A 26,461-nucleotide genomic window follows, 5' to 3' on the forward strand; every position below is an offset into this window, starting at 1 on the left:
CCACTTCAACAGGCACAATTCAGATTGGGTAAACGTAGTAATTATAGTTTTGATAAACGTAGGACTGTAGCTTTAAGAACAACACTGTGCTGTAAGATCACATGATCTGTGTAAACCAATGGGTTAGCAGCATGGGGAACCTAGAGGAGAGAGTTCTTCTTTAGTTATAGAGTTTGATGCACACATGTAGTTTCTGTTGCTGTATTGTAAGTAAAAATTAATGTGGCCACCAAGAACCGTTACCTGGAAAATCAACTCTGTAATAGTATAGTTCCACTAGTGCTAACTTCACTCCAGCATTTGTGCCGGGCAGCGATTATTCACGTGAGAGCCAAGATAGCTAATGTTAGTAATCCTGAGAGAGAAAACTTGCCATTTCCGTCCCATTCTAGGCAAGGTCAGTGATATCCCTCATATAATAATCGCTTTCGGCCCTAGCCGGAGTATTGCGGCCAATTCTAGGCACCACACTTTAGGAAGGATGTTAAGGCCTTAGAGAAAGTTCTCAAACAGAAGTAGGGATGAAGCACTTCAGCTATGTGGAGAGACTAGATCAGCTGGGATTGTTCTGCTTAGAGCAGAAGTGAAGAGGAGATTTGATAGAGGTGTTCAATAACATGAAGGGCTTTAACAGAATAATTAAGGAGTAAATGTTTCTCCTGGAATAAGGGTGGTTCAGCAGAAAGTTAAGATAATTTGAAAAAAGACCAGAGATGCCATGAGGAAAACAACATTAACGGAGCAACTTGTTGTGATCTGGAATGCACTGAAAGGGTAGAGGGAGCAGATTCAATAATAATTTTCAGTTGGGAATTGGACAAGTCTTGCAAGGATATAGGGAAAGGACAGGAGACTAGGACTAATTTGACAGCTCTTTCAAAGAACCAGCACAGGCATGATGGGCTGAATGGACCTCCTGTGCTGTATCATTCAATCAATCTATGATCAGTGGTTGAAGTGGCAAAACAACAGTCAAGAAAATGCATTTCACTTTCCAGTACATTTATCTCTTAACCAACATCACAAAAACAGATGATCTGGGTCATTGCTGTGTGTAGGTGTCAGTCATGTGTAAATTAGCTGTGGAGTTTCCTACATTACAACAGTGATTACACTTCAAGAAGTATTTCACTGGCTGTAAAAGTGCTTTGAGACATCCAGTGGTCAAGAGAAGTGCTATAAAATGCAAATCTTTCGTTTTTCTTTTCATGTACATGGTTTTGCCATCGCTGAGTTGTGAGAGCTTATTTGGGACAAAAATTGACCATTTTGGCCACATATTTTAATTGTGCATGTTTCTTAGTGCTTGACAGAGTTTGAGAACTGGTATTGTGCACAGCAATGTCTATGGCTGAAATAAGCAAGATGGGCTATAGAGAGCACAGTACTTACATGATCTTACAGTCTCATGCTTAAACTCTGCTGAAAATGTTAGACAGTGAGCCCATCCTTTGGCCTTGGGAAAACATGAAGAGCAAGTTCGACCAAAGTGCATTTTACTTGGGCACTCTATTCATAAGTCAATATTACACTGAGGGACATTACATTACATGTCCCTCCCTTGACTTCTCTGGGCAGAATCGTCCCAGATTTGCACTAAGTGCGGTAGTGGGCATGAAAAAAGATGTTTTACCCGTCGGCCGCAATGGTGGGTTTTTGCACTGTGTCTTCCCATCCTGCCTCACAAATTATGCAGTCACTGGGAACACACCAGATCGCCGGCGGCTGGCCTCCGATTGGCCCGCCATGCTGTTACCTCGCTGCTTCCTCACGCCGGGCGCCATATTTAAAATGCAGCCGTGTGCTCACTTCTCAATGCTTGCAGCCCAGGGCCTGAAAACCAAGAAGAGTGCAGCCCCCGATTTAGTGACGGATTCCTGGGACACCTTCTGGGGCACCGCGGAGGCCCATCGCAAAGTCCTCTACCCCTGCTCTGGTGTCCATTCCTGCGGCGATGGTGAGGTCGGCGCTGAACACCCACGTGAGGATCCTGCACCACATCATCCCTCTCTCAGTGCTGCTCTGAGTCCAATGTTCTGTGTTCAACACGGCTGCCAAGCACTAATAATATCCACTTTCTCCCAGGCAAATGTGACATGTCACCCTCAGGTAACCTTGACCCTGACCCCAGTGCCGAGAGGGCCTCGAATGAGGACCCTGAGGGCAGCACTGTTGAAGACCCGTCACAGCGCTCACCCACACCCTCCACCAGCGCAGTGACACATCTCAGTGGAACCTAGATCTAGAGTAGCCTCAGCCACGATCTGGTGAGCACGCCACCCAATCTGTTCCACAGCAGGCAGAAGCAGGGACATCCTTGGTCACTGGCACGCGGAGGACTGTTGGAAGCAAGGAAGCAGCTGAGTCCATATCAGATGAGGGGCCTCTGGATTCAGTCCTCAATCCATTGTTGGAGCTGCAGAGACAATCATGGGAATATCAGGAAGGGATGTCTGGTGCATTCCTCAGATTGCAAGGGACGATGGATAGGTATCGGACACCCATAGGGAAGACGACCAGCAACTCGACACCCTGGGACCATCCACCCAGGTGACTCCGGGAATATTAGGCCGATCCAAATCCCCTCTTCCTGTGACCCCCTCAGCTCCAGCTCCACAGGCTGAGGAGGGTGCAGCTGGCCCACAGCAGGACACCCAAAGCTCGCCAGGCCCTCCAGGTCTCAGCCCTCCAGAGGATGCCTACCAAGGTCATGACAGACAGGGCGTCGCAGTCAGCAGGCTGCCTCCACCTCCACTGTGGTTGTCGGGGGAGCACCAAGACGTAACAGCAGGGTTAGGAAGGTTAAGAAGATGCAGTTGCACAGTATGGCACAGGTGTTAATCCTTTGTACATAATATTGGCTACTGTAACTAAACTCCTAAAAATGTCTCCTTGTCTGTGGCTCCTTGTTGTGATGAGCAGTGTTTCTGTCACTCGGATGCGGAACCTTGGTTCTTGCACAAGATAAAGGCAGGTGTCTCAGTCCAGGGCCTCTTCCCTGTGCTTTGTGCAGCCTTCAGACCAAAGTGATGGTACGGCCTCACACTCCCTGGACGCATTACTGATGCTTGCACCTCGATGGTGCTAGTCATTGCTGCCAGAATGTCGTGGGCAGACATCACAGAGTTCTGTCATTCTCTCTGTGTGCTCTCAGCACCTTTAAGGTGGGGCTGGCCCCCATCTCTTCAGCATCTGTGACCAGTGATGCTGTGCTCCTGAAGGGGACAGGTGCTGAAGGCGGACAAAGGATCAGATGCATTTAAGGTTTCACGGCTGTGTTTCCATGATATGGCCCTGATCACAGAGCGCAAGCGAGCTGCCCTCAGCCAGACAGGAGTCAGACATTCTCAGAGGCTGTGTGAAGATCTATGCAGTGTCCTCACTGCATGTTGTCATCATCCTCCTGGAATCTTGCTATTAGGGCCTCCACTGTGTCTCCATGACATAAGCCTGAGCACTGAGGGTATGTGCACTGCCATCAGCCACACAGGAGTCAAATGTTCACAGACGCAAGGTGAGGATGTCAGGACTGTCCTCACTGCATCTCGTCATCATCCTCCATGAATCTTGGGGCTATGAGGGCCTCCCAAGTGCCTGCCTCATCCGGTCAGTACGATGGCCTCATCGCCGGCATCCTCGCCTTCAAGGACCTCATTCCCTTCGACATCCTCCTCAGCGGAGGAGATGTGCAGCTTTTTCATCTCCTGCTCAGCCAGTTCCTCCCCCTGTTGCAGTGCCAGGTTGCGGAATGCGCAGTGATTGACGATGATGCGCGACACAGTGCTTCATTGGACTATCGAGACACCGGAACCTCATTTTCAAGATGCCTATCGTTTGCTCCACCAAAGTCCGGGTTGCAACATGAGCCTCATTATAGCGTCGCTCTGCTGCAGTCTGAGGTCACTGCATGGGAGTCATCAGCTACATCCTCTGCAGGTAACACTTGTCCGCAAGGAGCCAACACTGCAGCCTCTGTGGAGCCTGGAAGAAGTCAGGGATCTGTCCTGCTATGGATGTAGGAGTCATGGATGTTCCCTGGGAATCGTGCGCAGACCTATAGGATGTGTTTGTGGCGGTTGCACTCCAGCAGATAATTCAGTGAGTGGAAGCCCTTGCAGTTGATGTAAGTTGACTACTTGTTGCCATGGAGATCTAAACACCACGTGAGTGCAGTCACATGGCACCCTGCACCTGTAGGAAACCTGAGATCTGCAGAAATCCCAGCGCTCTTGCTCCCTGACTTTCCTAATCCTGGTCAAAATGCACAAATTTCTGTGCCTTCATGAAGATGGCGTCCGTGACTTTCTGGATACACTTGTACGCGGAGGCTTGCGAGATCCTGCATAGTCACCTAGGAGTCCGGGAAGGAGCTACTGGCTTCAAAGTTGAGCACCACGGTCACTTTCACAGCCACTAACAGTGGGTGCCCTCCATGTCAGTACATATATCACATACAAACAGTAATAGGCGAGAACTTAGAAAACATTTAAGAGAAGAGTTTGTTTATATTTTCCTAGTTAACTTTTAGATAATCGTGAATTTGATCTTAATGGTTGAGCTGATTAGCTAACACCGGAATACTGTGCCCTCTTTGAAGGAGCCTGAGATCAGTGCTAAATTAGGGACAGAACTGTACTGTGATCTATATCCACTGGAAACTGATTTCTCAACATCACCTCATGGAAGAGAAGTATCCTTATATCCAAGAAACAGAGGAGACTTCAGTGCATCAGTTTGAAATGGACTGAACCCAGGCCTCAGAATGAATGGCCACAATAAGGGGACTGTGTTCGGGCAGTCTCAGTCCAGATCCTGCTGGGTGTGGCCCACAGCACAAATTTAATCCATATTGGCAATAGCTGATCAAAGCATGAGCTATCAGTTTATTGTTAGCCTCAAAAAATCCCTTTCCTGTTCCCAAAACTTAAGTTACTGGTGTCTATGCCGCATTCCTCAACAGAAAAGGACAGGGATGGGAAGTTCTCCCTGCTGTCCGATAATATTGTCACAGATGAGATGAGATGTACATCGGTTTTACTTAGGCTTCTAGAGAACATAGGACTGTTGACATATTGCTAGTGCGTTCTCTTGCCAACCACTGCTGAGTTGAATCTACAAACATACCATCATAACAGCTGCTTAAATGAGCCTGCTCCCGGACTCAAACATTTTCCATTCCTTCCTCCTTTGACAGTTACCCTTTCAATCTGGTCTGAAAGAATTGATCACTACAATACTTTTGTCCCTGTGTGTGTCCAAGTGTCAGGATTAGTGTGCATAGGTGTCTATAATTACAACAGTGTGCATGAATTCTTTGTAACTAGAGCTGATGTTTAGCCATTGTCCTGTCTCCACGGAATAAGTTAGGTGGAAGTGCTTCACCACAAACATTACCATAAAATGTGGACCATCAATTAAAGGGTAGATACTCCGAGTCATTTGGTCTGACACTATTGCAGGTGTGAGATGTTCAGAGAGGACACAGTATAACTGGTGTAGGAATCGAGAAAGCATCATAGCAGTGCAGACAAAAATGCTTCTCCACAGTTGGTGTTGAGATACATTGTTGGGGAAGAGAAGGAAGAATGGCCCTCTCTATCTAACCCTGCTATACCTAGTCTGGGAATAGTGTCAAGGTGCCCAAAAGTTAAGTTTTCCATTCCACAGCACTAGCACCCTTCACCTGGATAAACACATGCTCAGAAACACATTACATACACAACTTTGGAACTAAGTTTGTTCAAACAGGGTCTTTTCTTCCGAAGCAAGTCATACACACACAAAGAGGCCATTTTACTCATCAGCTCAACCATTAAGATCAAATTCATGATTATCTAAAAGCTAACTGGGGAAATATAAACAAACGCTTCTCTTAAATGTTTTCTAAGTTCTTGCCTATTACTGTTTGTGTGTGATTATATATACTCAATCATGTTTGATGGCAAAATGGTTAACTCAGTCTGTTAAATTTGAAATAAATTCAACAGGTAAACAAAAGTCCAATCAAAGCTCCCATACGGCTTCGTTCAGCTTACTGAGATCAATAGTACCTCATTATGCCTACAGAAATCATTTAAGACTGATGATTAGATTATGTCTAACTATATTAAAGGACCATTTGGAGGAGCTTAATAGAATCAACATTTGCTAAAGAAAGCGCCAACAACTGTAGGGTTTTAACCTGAAATGACTTAACCTATGGTAAGTTTTTTTTTATAATTCCCCAAAAGCTTTCCTGCCAGTTTTGAGCATTGACTTTCTGTCAGGAGGTAGTTCCCAGGGTGCTCATTGTTCTCTGACCATTCCCAGTGGCTATGATTCATGAGACCCTCAATGATGAGTACTAGCAGATTATTTACTCATGGGGAGGACACCACAGCCAAGCTTGATTCTTTCCTCACCTGATATCTGCACACACCTACTGTTAGGATCTCCATAGAGACCAATAACATAGAGGGAGGAATTCCCCCCCCACCCCCCTCCGTTGGGGGGGAAGAGCAGGAGCGGGCGCGGGCAGGCGCGCCGCCATTTTACGTGGGTGGGCAAATTAAGGCCCGCCCAGCGTGACGTCTGCCAGGAAGCGCTATGCACTCCATGTACGGGAGGGGTGGGGGGGATTCCCTCAGCCAAGAGTGCGCTCATTTGCGCGTGCGCGTGAAAGAGCGCAGTCATCTCCCTGAGGCTAAGTGCTGCCTCTGGGAGATCGGCTCCAAATTTCAAAATGGTAAAGGTTCAAAAACAAAATTTCCCTGACGTGTCCCCTCATGTGACACTGTCACATGCTTTTTCTGAAGCCAGCCAGGGCTCCCGGCCTGCCCGCCAACCCTAAGGTGGGACGGGCAGGTCCATTAATGAGGTTAATGATTTTGTCAATGGCCTCAATGGGCCATTGACAGATCGGTGGGCGCGCAGCTGATTCGACTGCGTCTCTGCCGACCTGAAAATGGAAATGATGCGGGGTGACATTGGGAGTTCCGCCCGACATCATCCCACGTCATTTTACACGTCAGCGAGCGGGCCCTGACCCCACCCCTCGCCAACCTAAAGATCCTGCCCATAAAAAAATCAAACTTCTAGTTGATAGCTGAAAGGATAAAAAATAAGATTTCATATTTTAAGATATTTACTGTAACAAAAGAATTAAAGCCCCTATGACTAAGCACTATCATTGCAGGTCACTTACACTTTAAAACACAAAACATAACATTGCCTTTTTTCTCATTGCACAACTGTAAATACACTTTACAGATACACTCTACATGGTCCTTTAAGTAGACATTCAATTCTCTGGGAATCTGCCCAAGTGATTCTTAGCTCCTGGGCGTTTACTTCTGTTCTTTATGTTTCTCAGCCTGGGAACGTTTAATCTCTGAACGGAGATTCTTCCTCTGGCACAAGCTAGACAAATCTTCCAGCCTCATTTTAATTCATCATGAATTTGGTAGGAATGCTGATTTGCTATACTTGAGACCCCAACTTTCTTTTATCTTGGAAGTAAATGGACAGTTTAAAGCACAACTGTTTATAACCCAACAATCTCAACACTTTTCTGGGACTTTGGAGACTCACAAACTATCTGCAGTTTGCACACAGACTGTTGTCTCCAAGTGTAATCACCTTGCACCTTCTCTCCAGTAAAACAACCTGGGCTCACCTTAACCTTTAACATTCAAGCCACCCAGACTTGCTGTCAGGCAGATTTCAGAACAGGTCACATGACCATCTTCATTTTCTTTTAAATTAAATTCACAGCCATAAAACATAACAATCTTATAAACCTCACAATTGTAACACTATAGTAGTGGCTTCCGAATAATGGGTTTGTAACTCTGATACATTTCCCCTTCCACAACACAGGAGTGCCGAGGCTAACAGTAGCACCCCTCCTTAGCGGAGATCAGCGAGAGATCAAACCTGAGACGTTAATGGTCTATGTGGCTTGCATGGGATACATTTAATTCAGAATGTCTTGTGATGTCAAATTAGTACAGATATCTCACAATAATCCATTTACACCTGCAAAACTAATGGTTTTCCATGAACCCTAAATGAAAGAAATGGGATTATACTCAAATGTGCCTTGCACATAAAATAGGAATGAATAAAATTGGTGTATTAGATATTCTATGCTTGAATAACCAGGTGGGATGCAAAATTTAATATGGGCAATAGTAAAATAATGCACATGAGAAACAAAGAGCTGCATTAATACTTCATGAGTAATGTTGGAATAGCTACCTGAAAGAGATACAGATTTGATGTTTTCAGATTGCTTCACTGCAGAGAAACAATCCACAAAGCAAATAATACATCTGGCCAGAATATTCCTTGAGTACTACATACAGTTCTGGTCAGTGAGACATAAGGGAGACATTCAAGTCATGTAGGCGGTTCAGAGAAGAAGCACAAAGCTGACTCCGAATATCAGCATACCAACCTATGAAGAAAGATTCTAGAAACTTAAGCCTTTAGCTTTGAAAGTAAGTGATCTTAAAGACATTAGGGGCTGGATTTTATGGGGCGCCATGGTCCCCCCCTCACTGACAAAAACTTTGGGTGGATCTCTCCCACGATCCCGACAGCCGCCCCGCGATCATTTAATGCTGGGAGCAGCGTTAATTGCTTTAAGGCAGGACTTCTGCCTCTCTCCAGAGGAAGCCCCACATTAGAGAGCTGCTGGCCAATCTGATTAGCCAACGGCTTTGTAGTCCCAGCAGCGCCACCAGGAGCCACGGCTGGAACTAAAAGCAATCCCTAGTGCTGAGGAGTCTGATGACAGATAAGTCTGGGGTTGCCGGTCATGGTGAGATGGTGAGGGGCATGAGTGGGGATTGGTCGTTGGTGGGAGGGGTGGGGTGGGGGTGTGGTGCCTGGACGGGGAAAGTGGAGGGCCAGGTTCATGAGACCAGAGCTAAGGAGGGGATGTCCTTGGGTGGGGGGTTGCCTCTGAAGGGCCGCCTAAGGAGATTCCCATAGGATATCCTCCCCCCTCCTTGCCCAACCCCAGCCCGCACAGCTAAAGCTGCCAAGCTTCCCGTATAGCCTTTGCCTCCCCCAGTCATGAGTAAAATACCGTCTGGAGTAGGATGAGGCCTTTAAGAGGCCATTAAGTGGCTGCTTAGGGCTTCAAAATGCCCATGGATAGGTAAGCCATATGCCCCACCCTCACCCCCATAAAATTTCAGATGCCTTGGGGCAGACAGGCAGTGAGAAGGCCACCTACTAGATTCTATGTGGCCCCACCCCACCTTCAAACCCGCCAGCGGGGGAGTATAAAATCTAACCCAGAATATCATAAAGAATGTGGAAAAAGTAAGTCTGAAACAAATTAAACCATGACTGGAGGATGACATAAAACACCAGGTAGATAAAGGAGGACCTGTAGATACAGTGACTCGGATTTCCAAAAGGCATTTGATAAGGTGCCACATCAGAGGTTACTACACAAAATAAGAGCTCCTGGTGCAGGGGGTAACATATTAGCATAGATAAAGGATTGGTTAGCTAACAGGAAGCAGAGAGGAGGAATAAATGGGTCTTTTTTGAATTGGCAAGCTGTAACTAGTGGAGTGCCACAGGGATCAGTGCTGGGGCCCTAGTTAGTCACAACCTCTATCTACGGCTTGGATGAAAGAACCAAATGTATGGTAGCTAAATTTACTAATGACATCAAGATAGGTAGGAAAGTAAGTTATCAAGAGAGGTAAAGAGTCTAAAAAGGGATATGGACAGGATTAGTGAACAGGCAAAAAAATGGCACATGGAGTATGATGTGGGAAAATGTGAACTTGTCTACTTTGGCAGGAAGAATAGAAAATCAGTGAACTACTTAAATACAGAGGTGGTTGCAGAACTTGGTGATATGGAGGGATCTGGTTGTCCTGGTACATGAATCATAAAACGTTGGTATGCAGATACAGCAAGTGATTAGGAATACTGATGTTTATTCCAAGGGGAATGGAATATAAAAATAGGGAAGTTTTACCAAAGCTGTACAGGGCCTTGGTGATACTGTGTACAGTTCTGGTCTCCTTATTTGAAAAAAGGATATAATTGCATGAGAGGCCGCTCAGACAAGGTTCACTCGACTCATTCCTGAGTGAAAGGAGTATCTTATGAGTAAAGGTTGAACAGGTTGGGCCTGTGCCATTGGAGTTTAGAAGAATGAAAGGTGATTTTTTTTTTATTCGTCCATGGGATGTAGGCATCTATGGCTAGGCCAGCATTTATTGCCCATCACTAATTGCCCTCGTTCAGACAGCATTTACAAGTCAACCAAATTGCTATGGATCTGGAGACACATGTAGGCCAGACCAGGTAAGGATGGTAGATTTCCTTCCCTAAAGGGCATTAGTGAACCAGATGGGTTTTTATAACCACTGACAATGGTTTCATGGTCATCATCAGACTTTTAACTCCAGATTTTTTTTTTTCCCCCTTATTGAATTCAAATTTCACCATCAGCCATGGTAGGATTCAAACCCTGGCCCCCAGAGCATTACCCTGGGTCGCTAATCTAGTGATTATACCATTACACCACCGCCTCTCTTCCTTTCTTATTGAAACCTATAAGATCCTGAGGGTGCTTGATAGGGTGGATACCCGGAGGATGTTTCATTGCATGTGGGAAGACTAGAACGAGGGAATGTAGTTTAAGAATAAGGAGTTTCCCTTTTAAGACGGAGATGAAGAGAACATTTTCTCTCAGAGAGTCGTTAGTCTGTGGAATTCTCTTCCCCAGAATGCAGGGAGGCTGGATCATTCAATTTATTCAAGGCTGAGTTAGATAAGATTTTTGATAGTCAAGGAAGACAAGAGTATTGGGGACAGACGGGTTGAGACCACAGTCGGATCAGCCATGATCTTATCGAATGGCAGGGCAGGCTCGAAGGGCCGAATGGCCTATTCTTGGTCCTAAGTCCTATGTTCCTGTGACGAGTGACATGGGTTCAAAATGGTGAAAGGCACATACAGGACTGATTCAGGAGGTTTTTTTTGTACACACAATGAGCACTCCATGCCTGAAATAGACTTCCAGGTAAAGATTAAAATCAATGAGTCATTCAGGTAGCAGTTGGAAGCTGTGATGGGGGATGCAGAAAGGACTTTCTGGATGAAGGCACTAAGATGGAGCGAGTATCTATCTTGTAATCCAGAAGCAGTGCTTGTAGCTGCGGAACTGCAGAATTAACCCCTGAAGTGTCTCAAATTGTGTAGCAAAAGACGTGCATTTAGATAATGGTGGAGGAAACACAGAGCAGAATTTTCTGTTTGACGTGTAGGGGGCGGACCCTGGACGTCAGGGCATAAAATGACGTGCGGTGATGTCGGACGCGCGGTGATGTCGGGTGAGTGGTGATGTTGGGCGAGCGGTGATGTCGGGCAAGCGTCCTGACGTCACCGCGCGCCATCGCGATATTTCGCTGGGCGGGCGCGCACCCGCTATTAATTAACGGGCTAGTTAAGGCCCTTAGTTCATCAATCGACGGCAATTTTTAGGCGCGCGTGCAATTTTCTGGTCGGCGCACAGGCGCAATGGGCAGGCGGGTAAGAGACTTTTTTATGAACCTCATCCACGGGCGGGATCAGAGGGCTCAGTGGGGTTGTCAATCTGCTTTGTGGAGTATTTATTAGAGAAAGTATTTTAAACTTGCCTGTGTGATCTGTAGCAGTTCAGAGCGAGTTCCAGCAGCTTCCTGTGCACTTTGAACCTTCAGCTAAGCTCTCTGCAGGCAGGAATCTTTATCGGGCCTGCAGCTTTCCAGTGGCCTCCCCTTAGCCTGGGAATGGGATCTGACATGTCCACTGGAGGCAGCTCATCTGAGAAGGAAGGGAGGGCTAGAATAAGGAGGAGGCTAGGAGTGCACATTCAGCCTCCAGGGTAGCCACCTTTGGGAGGCCAGGCGCAGGCACAAGGGGCGCAGGGCCAAGAGGTTGTCCAAGGTGGAAGGGGCCGAAGAAGATGCCACTATCCTGCTGCCAGGGTTTACAGGCGGCGAAACAGCTACCTCAATATGTCTGAGGTGCAGCGCCGAAGGAGGCTCCGACTATCATGGGAGACAGTCAACTATATCTGTCAGATGATTGGCCCTGAGATCTCTCCGAACTGTGTGGGTGGACACCCCATGCCAGTGGCTCTGAATGTCACAGCTGCCCTCAACTTCTATGCCTCTGGCTCCTTCCAGGGCTCGGTGGGTGATCTTTGCGGTGTCTCCCAATCAGCTGTCCACACTTGTGTCAAGCAGGTTACAGACGCTCTGTTCAGGTGTGCACTGACCTTCATCCACTTCCGCTGGGACCAGGCAAGCCAGACACAGCGAGCCAGAGGCTTTGCAGCCATTGCTGGCTTCCCCCGTGTCCAGGGTGCTATAGACTGTACACATGTGGCCATCAAGGCGCCAGCAGGTGAGCCCAGTGCCTTTGTCAACACGAAGGGCTTCCACTCCATGAACGTGCAGATAGTGTGTGATCACAGGATGCTGATTCTGCAAGTCTGTGCAAGGTACCCAGGCAGCTCCCACGACACCTACATCCTCAGACACTCCCAGGTGCCGGGGCTCTTCAGTGCTCCAGCCCGGCTGGATGGATGGCTGCTGGGTGACAAGGGCTATCCCCTCAGAAGGTAGTTCATGACGCCTCTGCACCATCCAAGAACAGAAGTTGAGCAGCGGTACAATAGGAGCCAGGGCACCACAAGGGCTGTGGTGGAGAGAGCTGTTGGTCTTCTCAAGATGCGCTTCCGATGCCTGGACCGCTCAGGGGGCGCACTCCAGTACCCCCCAGACCGTGTGTCAGTGATAGTGGTTGCATGCTGTGCTCTCCACAATCTCGCCATGGAAAGAGGGGACGCAGTGGATGATGAAGGCATTGATGCAGTGGATGCGGCTGCACACGATGAGTCCAACACTGATTCTGAGGATGAGCAAGCACAAGGGAATGCTGAGGGGCTAAACGCTGACCTGGGATTACACCAAGGAGGCAAGGACACCTGGGAGGCTTTAATCCAACGAACCTTCAGCTAGAACAGCACAAATGGATCAGCAGGACCAGCCTTGCCTGGCGCATCCATACTTGGCACCTAAGTGCAAAATCTGCCAGGTCATCAGCTGCAACTAAGGGCTTTGGACATAAACTTGAATGTCCAAACAAACACTCATGACACTTATCTTAAACATACAAATGCAGGATAAAGGAACCACCCTTAACCATGGAAACACATCTGGTTTTTATTTTAAACATCAGATGTTCTCACAAATCCAAAACAAAATGTTAAGCAACCAGAAAAAAAATTATAAGGACTTAATCTCGGGCCTACACAAAAGCACCAGTGAGAAACCCGTGGTGTGCCTGAGGTGCCTTATGCTTTCGTTTACGGGTGCTACGACTTGGTGCTGCCCCCTCGTTGGGAGTGGCATCTGAGCCAGCCTGCTGACTCTGCTGTCCTGCTGGCCTTGATGACCTTGGCGGTCGTCCTTTGGCCTGTGGAGCCTGTGCTGGCCCCGCCTGGGAGGGAGCTGCCAGTTCCACAGCTGGCACCTCCCCAGTTGTTGCAGCCTCACCGGATGATACGGACACTGGGAGAGGGGCAGAGCAGCTGGTGCCCTCATCCGGAGCGCCCTGAAAGGTGCCAGCAGAGACGACAGGCAGCTGCTCCGCCGACGTGAGGTCATCCCAGACCTCCCTGCTCACCGTGGATGGGCAATGAGCTGGGAAGCTTGAAGCCCACACCATCTCCCACATTGGCACTGACCAGCTGTGGCCACTGGCGCTGTGAGGGCTTGCAGGTCCGAGCGTAACCCCAGGAGAAGCTGCTTGTTCCCCTGGAAGCCCCTCTCCATGAGAGTCGCCACTCTCTCCATGGAGGAGCATGACGCTCTGACATGAGGCTCATTGCATCACTCATGCTCTGTGTGGACTCCTCCACCACGGACACCAAGCGAAGCAAAGCCTCATGTATCACTCCCAGATGCTCCCGCACACCTGGCCGCATTTCCTACAGCTGCTGTGTCGTGGACAACTCCTGAGGTGCATCATCAGGCACCGAGCTCTTCCGGTTCTTGCGCCAAGCGAGAGTCTGACAGGTACCATGGCTGCCCTAAGACCACTTCTGAAGCCAGACATTGTGAAGAAACGCAGGAAGAAGTTCATTTGTCACCAGTCAGATCGCTATGTGAAGATTGCGCATAACTGGAGTAAATCCAGAGGGATTGACAACCGAGTGCGCAGAAGGTTTAAGGGTCAGATTCTGATGCCTAACATTGGTTATGGCAGCAACAAGAAGACCAAACACAGGCTGCCCTCGGGATTCAAGAAGTTCCTGGTCCACAAATGTCAAGGAGCTGGAAGTCCTAATGATGAGCAACAAGACTGACTGTGCCGAGATCGCTCACAATGTCTCCTCCAAAAACTGCAAGACAATTGTGGAGAGGGCAGCCCAGCTTGCAATCAAGATCACTAATCCCAACGCCAGATTACGCAGTGAAGAGAATGAATAAAGTGTCCTGGCGTAGCTACATCTCCTTAATAAAGGTTTAAAGTACAGAAAAAAAAACCCAGGCACCGTACTGAGCATGTGCCTGGTCCCCTGCAGTCCTCCGGCTGCTGGCACTACCGACACTCTCTGTCCCTATCAGCTCCTCCAGCGATTGTGACGTGCCCTCTCCATTATGCCCCGGGACACTGGCCGATCTTCCAGTGCCCACCGAGGTGCTAGTCTCTGCACTGGTGTCTACCTCACAGAAATGGTGTGATGCAGGTGACAGTTGAGGGCTTTCAGGTGTGAGAGGGAGGCATCTGCAATTGATCCTGGTCGCCAGGCTCTGATGATGTTGAAATGAACAACTAGGACAGTGGATCAGTTAGCGTCCACACTGTGACACACTTCATCCCTTTCCCCCTGGCCCATTATGCACTCAACCTTCCAGACCCAATGGACACGAACACTGGTGAGGTGGCAAATAGTGAGGGGGATAGCCTTATATTACAGGCAGATATAGATGGGCTGGTCAGATGGGCTAATGATTGCCAAATGGAATGTTATGTGGATGAGTGTGAGGTGATGTACTTGAGCAAGACAAACAAGGCACGGGAGTACGTAATGAATAAGTAAGGAGGATCAGGGGTTCCTGGGTGTGCATGTCGACAGGTTCCTTAACGTAGCGGGACAGGTACATAAGGTGTTTAAGAAGGTAAATGCCATACTTGCCTTTATTAGCTGAGGCATAGAATATAGGGAGGTAATGTTCCAAATGCAGAAAACGCTGCCTAGGCCACAACTATAGTTCTGCGTGCGGTTCTGAAATGCACTTCATGGGAGGGATGTGATTGGAGTGGAGAGAGTGCAGAGGTCATTGACCAGGATGCTGGCTGGCCTTGAGAGGTTGAATTGAGGAGACATAGCATAGACTGGGGTTATTTCCCCTGGAGCAGAGGAGATTGAGGGGTGACATGATTGAGGTGTATAAACTTATGAGGGGCATAGATAGGGTCGAAAGAAAGGAACTTTTCCCTTTGGCAGAGGGATCAGTAACCAGGTGGCATCGATTTAAGGTAAGGGGCATGAGGTTTACAGGGGATGTGATGAGCAACTTTTGCACACAGAGGGTGTTGGGAACGTGGAACGCACTGCCTGAAAGGGTGGTAGACGCAGAAACCCTCCGAACACGTAATAAGTATTTGGATGTGCAGTTGCGATACCTTGGCATAAAAGGCCATGGGCATAGTGCTGGGAAATGGGATTAGGAGACTTAGGAAGGTGTTTGGCCCGCACATCCTCGAAGGGCTGAAGGACCTTTTTCTTTGATCCACACTCTGTCTCTATCACTCTGTGACCGAGCAATGTTGCAACAATAACAAATTAAACACTCATCAGTGCTATGGATGTTGGGAGGACATTGCGGATCACACTGTTGGCCTCAAATACCTGGCCGTGCCATCCCAGCCTCACCAACACCAGTTGACCTGGGTGCATGGCGCCCCTCAAGCTCCAGGGCCTCCTGTTCGAAGCGGCTTAACATGAGGAGGTGAGCCTGGCCGCCTCCAGTCCTCGCACGCTCCGTCGCATTATGAGCATTTTCTACTGAGAAAGACAGAACACCATTCATTATGGAAAATTGCACATGGACTCTGCACACGCACGCTGCACCCCAACCACAGTGGACCATATCAGGCCTCCAGTACCTCCTCTCCCCGCTACTGCTGATCAGTCACACAAAGATAGTACGCCTGCTCCCAACTCCCCCAACAGCCACATTGGACACATTCTGCGGACATCACTTTAGGAAACATACAATCTTTGCTCCCATAGCAAGGAGGCACAACTACGTGCAGTATCGAGGGCAGCAGATGGCTCTTGGCCACGACACCTTGAGGCTCCCCTTCCACAATCTCATCACCGTGAATAGGACATGTGTTGGAGTTCTGAGTGTGCGCCTAGGTACAGCTCCTGCAGGTTGCCCCCAGACTAGTCATGTGCGACTAAGAGCAACACATGGTGCGGGGGAGAACCCATCTCCTCATGAACCACTCAGGCTGAGCTAACCATGGGCACTATCTGCTTGTCCACCCAGCGTAGGAGAAATGCCCAACATGATTCAATGCAGTCACAACAGACTTAGAGAGGGAGCCCTCAAAGGCTAAGGCTACCTGCTGGGTTAATGCCCAATGGCAACATGGTACTCACCCTGCTAAAGTGCAACAAATCATTGAAGCGCTTACGACACTGGACCCAGGTGCGCCGCGCCACGTCGCGGGAGCTCACCACCTACGCCACCTCCTCCCAGGCAGGTTTGGTCATGTGGGGAGGGGCCTCCTCCTCCCATCCTGGGGGATCAACACCTCCCACCGTGCTGCCACCTCCTCGAGGAGGGCAGCACGGCCGTCATCAGAAAAGCGAGGGGCACATTGGCCCCCCTCTGGCCTACACTTCAGCCTGCCCTGCTCCTGGGGCTGACCCTGCAGCCTGGCCCTGCTCCTGGGGCTGACCCTGCAGCCTGGCCCTGCTCCTGGGGCTGACCCTGCAGCCTGGCCCTGCTCCTGGGGCTGACCCTGCAGCCTGCTCTGCTCCTGGGGCTGACCCTGCAGCCTGGCCCTGCTCCTGGGGCTGACCCTGCAGCCTGCCCTGCTCCTGTGACTGACCCTGCAGCCTGCCCTGCTCCTGTGACTGACCCTGCAGCCTGGCCCTGCTCCTGTGACTGACCCTGCAGCCTGCTCTGCTCCTGGGGCTGACCCTGCAGCCTGGCCCTGCTCCTGGGGCTGACCCTGCAGCCTGGCCCTGCTCCTGGGGCTGACCCTGCAGCCTGCCCTGCTCCTGTGACTGACCCTGCAGCCTGGCCCTGCTCCTGGGGCTGACCCTGCAGCCTGGCCCTGCTCCTGGGGCTGACCCTGCAGCCTGGCCCTGCTCCTGTGACTGACCCTGCAGCCTGGCCCTGCTCCTGGGGCTGACCCTGCAGCCTGGCCCTGCTCCTCTGCCGTTCCCTCCAGGCTGCCCTGCTGAGCTGACCCCCTGCAGTTGGATCTCCAGGTGGCCATTGTGAGCAGCCTACAGGAGGCTGCCAGGCCTTCCTTTAAACAGTCTGCTGGGTGGCCATTGGACCTGGCGGTCTGTGCACACCCGCCGCCCGCCCACACACTCCCGCTATCCACAGGAGTCGGAAATGCGCTGGACGGGCCTTAATTGGCCCGCCCGGGTAAAATGGTGGCGCGGACCCGATTGCGGGCACCGACTGGGTCCACGTGCCGCCCGCGCCCGCTCCAGCCCCGCCCGCCCGACAGGCAGAAAATTCTGCCCGCCGTGTACATGAGGTGTTTTAACATGCACAAGACAAAGGCCGGGATTTTCCCAGCCCTGCCTTAGTGGGACCTGCCACAGGAGATTCGGCTGCCCAGCCAAAAGTCCACTGACTTATGGTGGGACTGAATGATCCTGGCGGCGGGCAAGGGCAGGGAATCCTCCCCTAAGTGGAGAATTAAGACATTGTTACCTTGGTAACATCTCTGATACAGATGATGGCTTGAAGCTCATTAATCCCTCTGACCACAATTTCACCACCATATCCATGAAAAGACACAGGGCTTGAAATGAGTCTTGGAGGTTAGTATGAAATGGCTGACAGTAAAGCAGCAGCCTGTTAACCCTGCACAATGTTCTGTTGCCTTCAATCACTGCAAGATGTCAAAGTGTCAACTTCAATTGCTGACAAAAACCTCAAATCTGCACTGAAATGTGTTCTGTGGGATAAACTCATGCCAGCATTTCAAACATTGGTTGGGAGGGGTGGGGGGTGGAGGAGGTGCATCGGGGGAATGAAGATGAATCAGGCCTGTGGAGGGCGGAGTTACAGAGGTTGATCAGGCCTGAGTACAGGGGGGGGCAAGTCACCTCGGGCTCGGGGGGAGGGGCGAAGTCGAGTGTGTGGGTGATTTAGAGAATGTGACTCAGTGAATGTGTGGGGGAGGAGTGCAAGAGACTGAGTGTGTTAGGGGAGTGCAAGAGACTGAGTGTGTTGGGGAAGTGCAAGAGGCTGAGTGTGTTGGGGAAGTGCGAGAGACTGAGTGTGTTAGGGGAATGCGAGAGGCTGAGTGTATTGGGGAAGTGCAAGAGGCTGAGTGTGTTGGGGAATGCGAGAGACTGAGTGTGTTAGGGGAATGCGAGAGGCTGAGTGTGTTAGGGGAGTGCAAGAGGCTGAGTGTGTTGGGGGAGTGCGACAGGCTGAGTGTGTTGGGCGAGTGCGAGAGGCTGAGTGTGTTGGGCGAGTGCGAGAGGCTGAGTGTGTTGGGGAAGTGCAAGAGACTGAGTGTATTGGGGAAGTGCAAGAGGCTGAGTGTGTTGGGGAATGCGAGAGGCTGAGTGTGTTAGGGGAGTGCAAGAGGCTGAGTGTGTTAGGGGAGTGCGAGAGGCTGAGTGTGTTAGGGGAATGCGAGAGACTGAGTGTGTTAGGGGAATGCGAGAGGCTGAGTGTGTTAGGGGAGTGCAAGAGGCTGAGTGTGTTAGGGGAGTGCGAGAGGCTGAGTGTGTTGGAGGAGTGCGAGAGGCTGAGTGTGTTGGAGGAGTGCGAGAGACTGAGTGTGTTAGGGGAATGCGAGAGGCTGAGTGTGTTAGGGGAGTGCAAGAGGCTGAGTGTGTTAGGGGAGTGCGAGAGGCTGAGTGTGTTAGGGGAGTGCGAGAGGCTGAGTGTGTTAGGGGAGTTCAAGAGGCTGAGTGTGTTGGGGAAGTGCGAGAGGCTGAGTGTGTTGGGGAAGTGCGAGAGACTGAGTGTGTTAGGGGAATGCGAGAGGCTGAGTGTGTTAGGGGAGTGCAAGAGGCTGAGTGTGTTAGGGGAGTGCGAGAGGCTGAGTGTGTTAGGGGAGTGCGAGAGGCTGAGTGTGTTAGGGGAGTGCGAGAGGCTGAGTGTGTTAGGGGAGTGCGAGAGGCTGAATGTGTTAGGGGAGTGCGAGAGGCTGAGTGTGTTAGGGGAATGCGAGAGGCTGAGTGTGTTAGGGGAGTGCGAGAGGCTGAGTGTGTTAGGGGAGTGCGAGAGGCTGAGTGTGTTAGGGGACTGCGAGAGGCTGAGTGTGTTAGGGGAGTGCGAGAGGCTGAGTGTGTTAGGGGAGTGCGAGAGGCTGAGTGTGTTAGGGGAGTGTGAGAGGCTGAGTGTGTTGGAGGAGTGCGAGAGGCTGAGTGTGTTGGAGGAGTGCGAGAGGCTGAGTGTGTTAGGGGAGTGCGAGTGGCTGAGTGTGTTAGGGGAGTGCGAGAGGCTGAGTGTGTTGGAGGAGTGCGAGAGGCTGAGTGTGTTGGAGGAGTGCGAGAGGCTGAGTGTGTTAGGGGAGTGCGAGAGGCTGAGTGTGTTAGGGGAGTGCGAGAGGCTGAGTGTGTTGGGGAGTGCGAGAGGCTGAGTGTGTTGGGGGAGTGCGAGAGGCTGAGTGTGTTAGGGGAGTGCGAGAGGCTGAGTGTGTTGGAGGAGTGCGAGAGGCTGAGTGTGTTGGAGCAGTGTGAGAGGCTGAGTGTGTTGGAGGAGTGCAAGAGGCTGAGTGTGTTGGAGGAGTGCGAGAGGCTGAATGTGTTTGGGGAGTGCGAGAGGCTGAGTGTGTTGGAGGAGTGCGAGAAGCTGAGTGTGTTAGGGGAGTGCGAGAGGCTGAGTGTGTTGGGGGAGTGCGAGAGGCTGAGTGTGTTGGGGAACTGTGAGAGTCTGAGTGTGTTTGGAGAGTGCGAGAGGCCGAGTGTGTTGGGGGAGTGCGACAGGCTGAGTGTGTTGGGGATCTGTGAGAGGCTGAGTGTGTTTGGGGAGTGCGAGAGGCTGAGTGTGTTTGGGGAGTGTGAGAGGATGAGTGTGTTGGGGGAGTGCGAGAGGCTGAGTGTGTTGGGGGAGTGCGAGAGGCTGAGTGTGTTGGGGGAGTGCGACAGGCTGAGTGTGTTGGGGGAGTGCGACAGGCTGAGTGTGTTGGGGATCTGTGAGAGGCTGAGTGTGTTTGGGGAGTGCGAGAGGCTGAGTATGTTGGAGGAGTGTGAGAGGCTGAATGTGTTTGGGGAGTGCGAGAGGCTGAGTGTGTTGGAGGAGTGCGAGAGGCTGAGTGTGTTAGGGGAGTGCGAGAGGCTGAGTGTGTTGGGGGAGTGCGAGAGGCTGAGTGTGTTGGGGAACTGTGAGAGTCTGAGTGTGTTTGGGGAGTGCGAGAGTTTGAGTGTGTTTGGGGAGTGTGAGAGGCCGAGTGTGTTGGGGGAGTGCGAGAGGCTGAGTGTGTTGGGGAACTGTGAGAGTCTGAGTGTGTTTGGGGAGTGCGAGAGTTTGAGTGTGTTGGGGGAGTGCGAGAGGCCGAGTGTGTTGGGGGAGTGCGACAGGCTGAGTGTGTTGGGGATCTGTGAGAGGCTGAGTGTGTTGGGGGAGTGCAAGAGGCTGAGTGTGTTGGGGGAGTGTGAGAGGATGAGTGTGTTGGGGGAGTGCGACAGGCTGAGTGTGTTGGGGATCCGTGAGAGGCTGAGTGTGTTTGGGGAGTGCGAGAGGCTGAGTGTGTTGGGGAGTGCGAGAGGCTGAGTGTGTTGGGGGAGTGCGAGAGGCTGAGTGTGTTGGGGGAGTGCGAGAGGCTGAGTGTGTTTGGGGAGTGTGAGAGGATGAGTGTGTTGGGGGAGTGCGAGAGGCTGAGTGTGTTGGGGGAGTGTGAGAGGATGAGTGTGTTGGGGAAGTGTGAGAGGCTGAGTGTGTTGGGCGAGTGCGAGAGGCTGTGTGTGTTAGGGGAGTGCGAGAGGCTGAGTGTGTTAGGGGAGTGCGAGAGGCTGAGTGTGTTAGGGGAGTGTGAAAGGCTGAGTGTGTTGGGGGAGTGCAAGAGGCTGAGTGTGTTGGGGGAGTGCAAGAGGCTGAGTGTGTTGGAGGAGTGCGAGAGGCTGAGTGTGTTGGAGGAGTGCGAGAGGCTGAGTGTGTTAGGGGAGTGCGAGAGGCTGAGTGTGTTAGGGGAATGCGAGAGGCTGAGTGTGTTAGGGGAGTGCGAGAGGCTGAGTGTGTTAGGGGAGTGCGAGAGGCTGAGTGTGTTAGGGGAGTGCGAGAGGCTGAGTGTGTTAGGGGAGTGCGAGAGGCTGAGTGTGTTAGGGGAGTGCGAGAGGCTGAGTGTGTTAGGGGAGTGTGAGAGGCTGAGTGTGTTGGAGGAGTGCGAGAGGCTGAGTGTGTTGGAGGAGTGCGAGAGGCTGAGTGTGTTAGGGGAGTGCGAGTGGCTGAGTGTGTTAGGGGAGTGCGAGAGGCTGAGTGTGTTGGAGGAGTGCGAGAGGCTGAGTGTGTTGGAGGAGTGCGAGAGGCTGAGTGTGTTAGGGGAGTGCGAGAGGCTGAGTGTGTTAGGGGAGTGCGAGAGGCTGAGTGTGTTGGGGAGTGCGAGAGGCTGAGTGTGTTGGGGGAGTGCGAGAGGCTGAGTGTGTTAGGGGAGTGCGAGAGGCTGAGTGTGTTGGAGGAGTGCGAGAGGCTGAGTGTGTTGGAGCAGTGTGAGAGGCTGAGTGTGTTGGAGGAGTGCAAGAGGCTGAGTGTGTTGGAGGAGTGCGAGAGGCTGAATGTGTTTGGGGAGTGCGAGAGGCTGAGTGTGTTGGAGGAGTGCGAGAAGCTGAGTGTGTTAGGGGAGTGCGAGAGACTGAGTGTGTTGGGGGAGTGCGAGAGGCTGAGTGTGTTGGGGAACTGTGAGAGTCTGAGTGTGTTTGGGGAGTGCGAGAGGCCGAGTGTGTTGGGGGAGTGCGATAGGCTGAGTGTGTTGGGGATCTGTGAGAGGCTGAGTGTGTTTGGGGAGTGCGAGAGGCTGAGTGTGTTTGGGGAGTGTGAGAGGATGAGTGTGTTGGGGGAGTGCGAGAGGCTGAGTGTGTTGGGGGAGTGCGAGAGGCTGAGTGTGTTGGGGGAGTGCGACAGGCTGAGTGTGTTGGGGGAGTGCGACAGGCTGAGTGTGTTGGGGATCTGTGAGAGGCTGAGTGTGTTTGGGGAGTGCGAGAGGCTGAGTATGTTGGAGGAGTGTGAGAGGCTGAATGTGTTTGGGGAGTGCGAGAGGCTGAGTGTGTTGGAGGAGTGCGAGAGGCTGAGTGTGTTAGGGGAGTGCGAGAGGCTGAGTGTGTTGGGGGAGTGCGAGAGGCTGAGTGTGTTGGGGAACTGTGAGAGTCTGAGTGTGTTTGGGGAGTGCGAGAGTTTGAGTGTGTTTGGGGAGTGTGAGAGGCCGAGTGTGTTGGGGGAGTGCGAGAGGCTGAGTGTGTTGGGGAACTGTGAGAGTCTGAGTGTGTTTGGGGAGTGCGAGAGTTTGAGTGTGTTGGGGGAGTGCGAGAGGCCGAGTGTGTTGGGGGAGTGCGACAGGCTGAGTGTGTTGGGGATCTGTGAGAGGCTGAGTGTGTTGGGGGAGTGCAAGAGGCTGAGTGTGTTGGGGGAGTGTGAGAGGATGAGTGTGTTGGGGGAGTGCGACAGGCTGAGTGTGTTGGGGATCTGTGAGAGGCTGAGTGTGTTTGGGGAGTGCGAGAGGCTGAGTGTGTTGGGGGAGTGCGAGAGGCTGAGTGTGTTGGGGGAGTGCGAGAGGCTGAGTGTGTTGGGGGAGTGCGAGAGGCTGAGTGTGTTTGGGGAGTGTGAGAGGATGAGTGTGTTGGGGGAGTGCGAGAGGCTGAGTGTGTTGGGGGAGTGTGAGAGGATGAGTGTGTTGGGGAAGTGTGAGAGGCTGAGTGTGTTGGGCGAGTGCGAGAGGCTGTGTGTGTTAGGGGAGTGCGAGAGGCTGAGTGTGTTAGGGGAGTGCGAGAGGCTGAGTGTGTTAGGGGAGTGTGAAAGGCTGAGTGTGTTGGGGGAGTGCAAGAGGCTGAGTGTGTTGGGGGAGTGCAAGAGGCTGAGTGTGTTGGAGGAGTGCGAGAGGCTGAGTGTGTTGGAGGAGTGCGAGAGGCTGAGTGTGTTAGGGGAGTGCGAGAGGCTGAGTGTGTTAGGGGAGTGCGAGAGGCTGAGTGTGTTAGGGGAGTGCGAGAGGCTGAGTGTGTTAGGGGAGTGCGAGAGGCTGAGTGTGTTAGGGGAGTGCGAGAGGCTGAGTGTGTTAGGGGAGTGCGAGAGGCTGAGTGTGTTGGGGAGTGCAAGAGGCTGAGTGTGTTGGGGGAGTGCGAGAGGCTGAGTGTGTTGGAGCAGTGCGAGAGGCTGAGTGTGTTGGAGGAGTGCAAGAGGCTGAGCGTGTTGGAGGAGTGCGAGAGGCTGAGTGTGTTGGGGGAGTGTGAGAGGATGAGTGTGTTGGGGAAGTGTGAGAGGCTGAGTGTGTTGGGCGAGTGCAAGAGGCTGTGTGTGTTAGGGGAGTGCGAGAGGCTGAGTGTGTTAGGGGAGTGCGAGAGGCTGAGTGTGTTAGGGGAGTGTGAAAGGCTGAGTGTGTTGGGGGAGTGCAAGAGGCTGAGTGTGTTGGGGGAGTGCAAGAGGCTGAGTGTGTTGGAGGAGTGCGAGAGGCTGAGTGTGTTGGAGGAGTGCGAGAGGCTGAGTGTGTTAGGGGAGTGCGAGAGGCTGAGTGTGTTAGGGGAGTGCGAGAGGCTGAGTGTGTTAGGGGAGTGCGAGAGGCTGAGTGTGTTAGGGGAGTGCGAGAGGCTGAGTGTGTTAGGGGAGTGCGAGAGGCTGAGTGTGTTAGGGGAGTGCGAGAGGCTGAGTGTGTTGGGGAGTGCGAGAGGCTGAGTGTGTTGGGGGAGTGCGAGAGGCTGAGTGTGTTAGGGGAGTGCGAGAGGCTGAGTGTGTTGGAGGAGTGCGAGAGGCTGAGTGTGTTGGAGCAGTGCGAGAGGCTGAGTGTGTTGGAGGAGTGCAAGAGGCTGAGCGTGTTGGAGGAGTGCGAGAGGCTGAATGTGTTTGGGGAGTGCGAGAGGCTGAGTGTGTTGGAGGAGTGCGAGAAGCTGAGTGTGTTAGGGGAGTGCGAGAAGCTGAGTGTGTTGGGGGAGTGCGAGAGGCCGAGTGTGTTGGGGGAGTGCGACAGGCTGAGTGTGTTGGGGATCTGTGAGAGGCTGAGTGTGTTTGGGGAGTGCGAGAGGCTGAGTGTGTTTGGGGAGTGTGAGAGGATGAGTGTGTTGGGGGAGTGCGAGAGGCTGAGTGTGTTGGGGGAGTGCGAGAGGCTGAGTGTGTTGGGGGAGTGCGACAGGCTGAGTGTGTTGGGGGAGTGCGAGAGGCTGAGTGTGTTGGGGATCTGTGAGAGGCTGAGTGTGTTTGGGGAGTGCGAGAGGCTGAGTGTGTTGGAGGAGTGCGAGAGGCTGAATGTGTTTGGGGAGTGCGAGAGGCTGAGTGTGTTGGAGGAGTGCGAGAGGCTGAGTGTGTTAGGGGAGTGCGAGAGGCTGAGTGTGTTGGGGGAGTGCGAGAGGCTGAGTGTGTTGAGGAACTGTGAGAGTCTGAGTGTGTTTGGGGAGTGCGAGAGTTTGAGTGTGTTTGGGGAGTGTGAGAGGATGAGTGTGTTGGGGGAGTGCGAGAGGCCGAGTGTGTTGGGGGAGTGCGACAGGCTGAGTGTGTTGGGGATCTGTGAGAGGCTGAGTGTGTTGGGGGAGTGCAAGAGGCTGAGTGTGTTGGGGGAGTGTGAGAGGATGAGTGTGTTGGGGGAGTGCGACAGGCTGAGTGTGTTGGGGATCTGTGAGAGGCTGAGTGTGTTTGGGGAGTGCGAGAGGCTGAGTGTGTTTGGGGAGTGCGAGAGGCTGAGTGTGTTGGGGGAGTGCGAGAGGCTGAGTGTGTTGGGGGAGTGCGAGAGGCTGAGTGTGTTTGGGGAGTGTGAGAGGATGAGTGTGTTGGGGGAGTGTGAGAGGCTGAGTGTGTTGGGCGAGTGCGAGAGGCTGAGTGTGTTGGGGGAGTGCGAGAGGCTGAGTGTGTTTGGGGAGTGTGAGAGGATGAGTGTGTTGGAGGAGTGCGAGAGGCTGAGTGTGTTGGGGGAGTGTGAGAGGATGAGTGTGTTGGGGAAGTGTGAGAGGCTGAGTGTGTTGGGCGAGTGCGAGAGGCTGTGTGTGTTAGGGGAGTGCGAGAGGCTGAGTGTGTTAGGGGAGTGCGAGAGGCTGAGTGTGTTAGGGGAGTGTGAAAGGCTGAGTGTGTTGGGGGAGTGCAAGAGGCTGAGTGTGTTGGGGGAGTGCAAGAGGCTGAGTGTGTTGGGGAAGTATGAGGGACTGAGTGTGCAAAATTTGCTCATCAGCCCCTTGAGTGAGAAAAATATGTAAATGTGGTGCCCTGAACATAAAGGCTGAACAAGCCTGGTGTAAGGCACCTTCTACTAAATTTGTGCTAGGGGATAAAATGCTGTTACCTGTGTCTAGTCTGCACCATCTCTTAGACAATACAAGATTAGTTTAACAGGTGTTGAACAAGATTCCGTCAGTCCAAAGCAATTTAGACTCAAAAATATTAAACAGTTTAACATTAGCAAAAAGCTCATTAGCTCTTCACTAAAATTAAAACATTAACTGGCACCTGATTCTGGTGAGTGCAGTTTGCATTGCCTGGCCATAGAATAATGCAGAAGTGACAGTCTCAACCAGCACTGCTGGCTACAGAATGCTTTCTGTACACAAAGATCTTAAAGTGTTAGTAACTGTATAACAGCAATGTTAGTGTTATCAACAACTTCATCCTCTGGATCGTGAAATACAGCATGTCAGCAAACCATAGCAGTCATGATGAAGACAAAAGACTCAAACTACTCATTCAAAACAGCAACATAACTTGCCAATTGTGTGTGCTATGGAAATAAATTATACTCAGAATCTGAGAGTTGTAATACACAACTTCATGTTTCATAGTTGAAGGGCTTGATTATTGAGGTTATAATCAAAACCTTTTAGCTGTGCTTTTTAAAAAGTTATTCGTTCAGGTGGGTGTCACTGGCTGGGCATTTATTGCCCATCCCAAATTGCCCTTGTTCAGAGGGCATGTGGGTCTGGAGTCACATGTAGGCCAGACCAGGGAAGGACAGCAGATTTCCTTCCCTAAAGGACATTAGTGAACCAGATGGGTTTTTACAACAATCGACAATGGTTTCATGGTCATCATTAGACTTTTAATTCCAGATT

At 51.6% G+C, this 26,461-nt stretch overlaps 1 protein-coding gene and 1 pseudogene across 2 annotated transcripts in view; one reads left to right on the forward strand and one right to left on the reverse strand.

Moving 5' to 3' along the window:
- The window catches only part of dnah9 (dynein, axonemal, heavy chain 9), a 563,627-nt gene that overhangs the window by 817 nt on the left and 536,349 nt on the right, over positions 1–26,461 (reverse strand). The gene's annotated exons all lie outside the window — the stretch shown is intronic.
- On the forward strand, positions 14,046–14,551 carry LOC144699553 (large ribosomal subunit protein eL32 pseudogene; annotated as a pseudogene).

Source organism: Cetorhinus maximus, chromosome 24, assembly GCF_964194155.1.
Source record: "Cetorhinus maximus chromosome 24, sCetMax3.hap1.1, whole genome shotgun sequence".
Classification (NCBI taxonomy): Eukaryota; Metazoa; Chordata; class Chondrichthyes; order Lamniformes; family Cetorhinidae; genus Cetorhinus; species Cetorhinus maximus.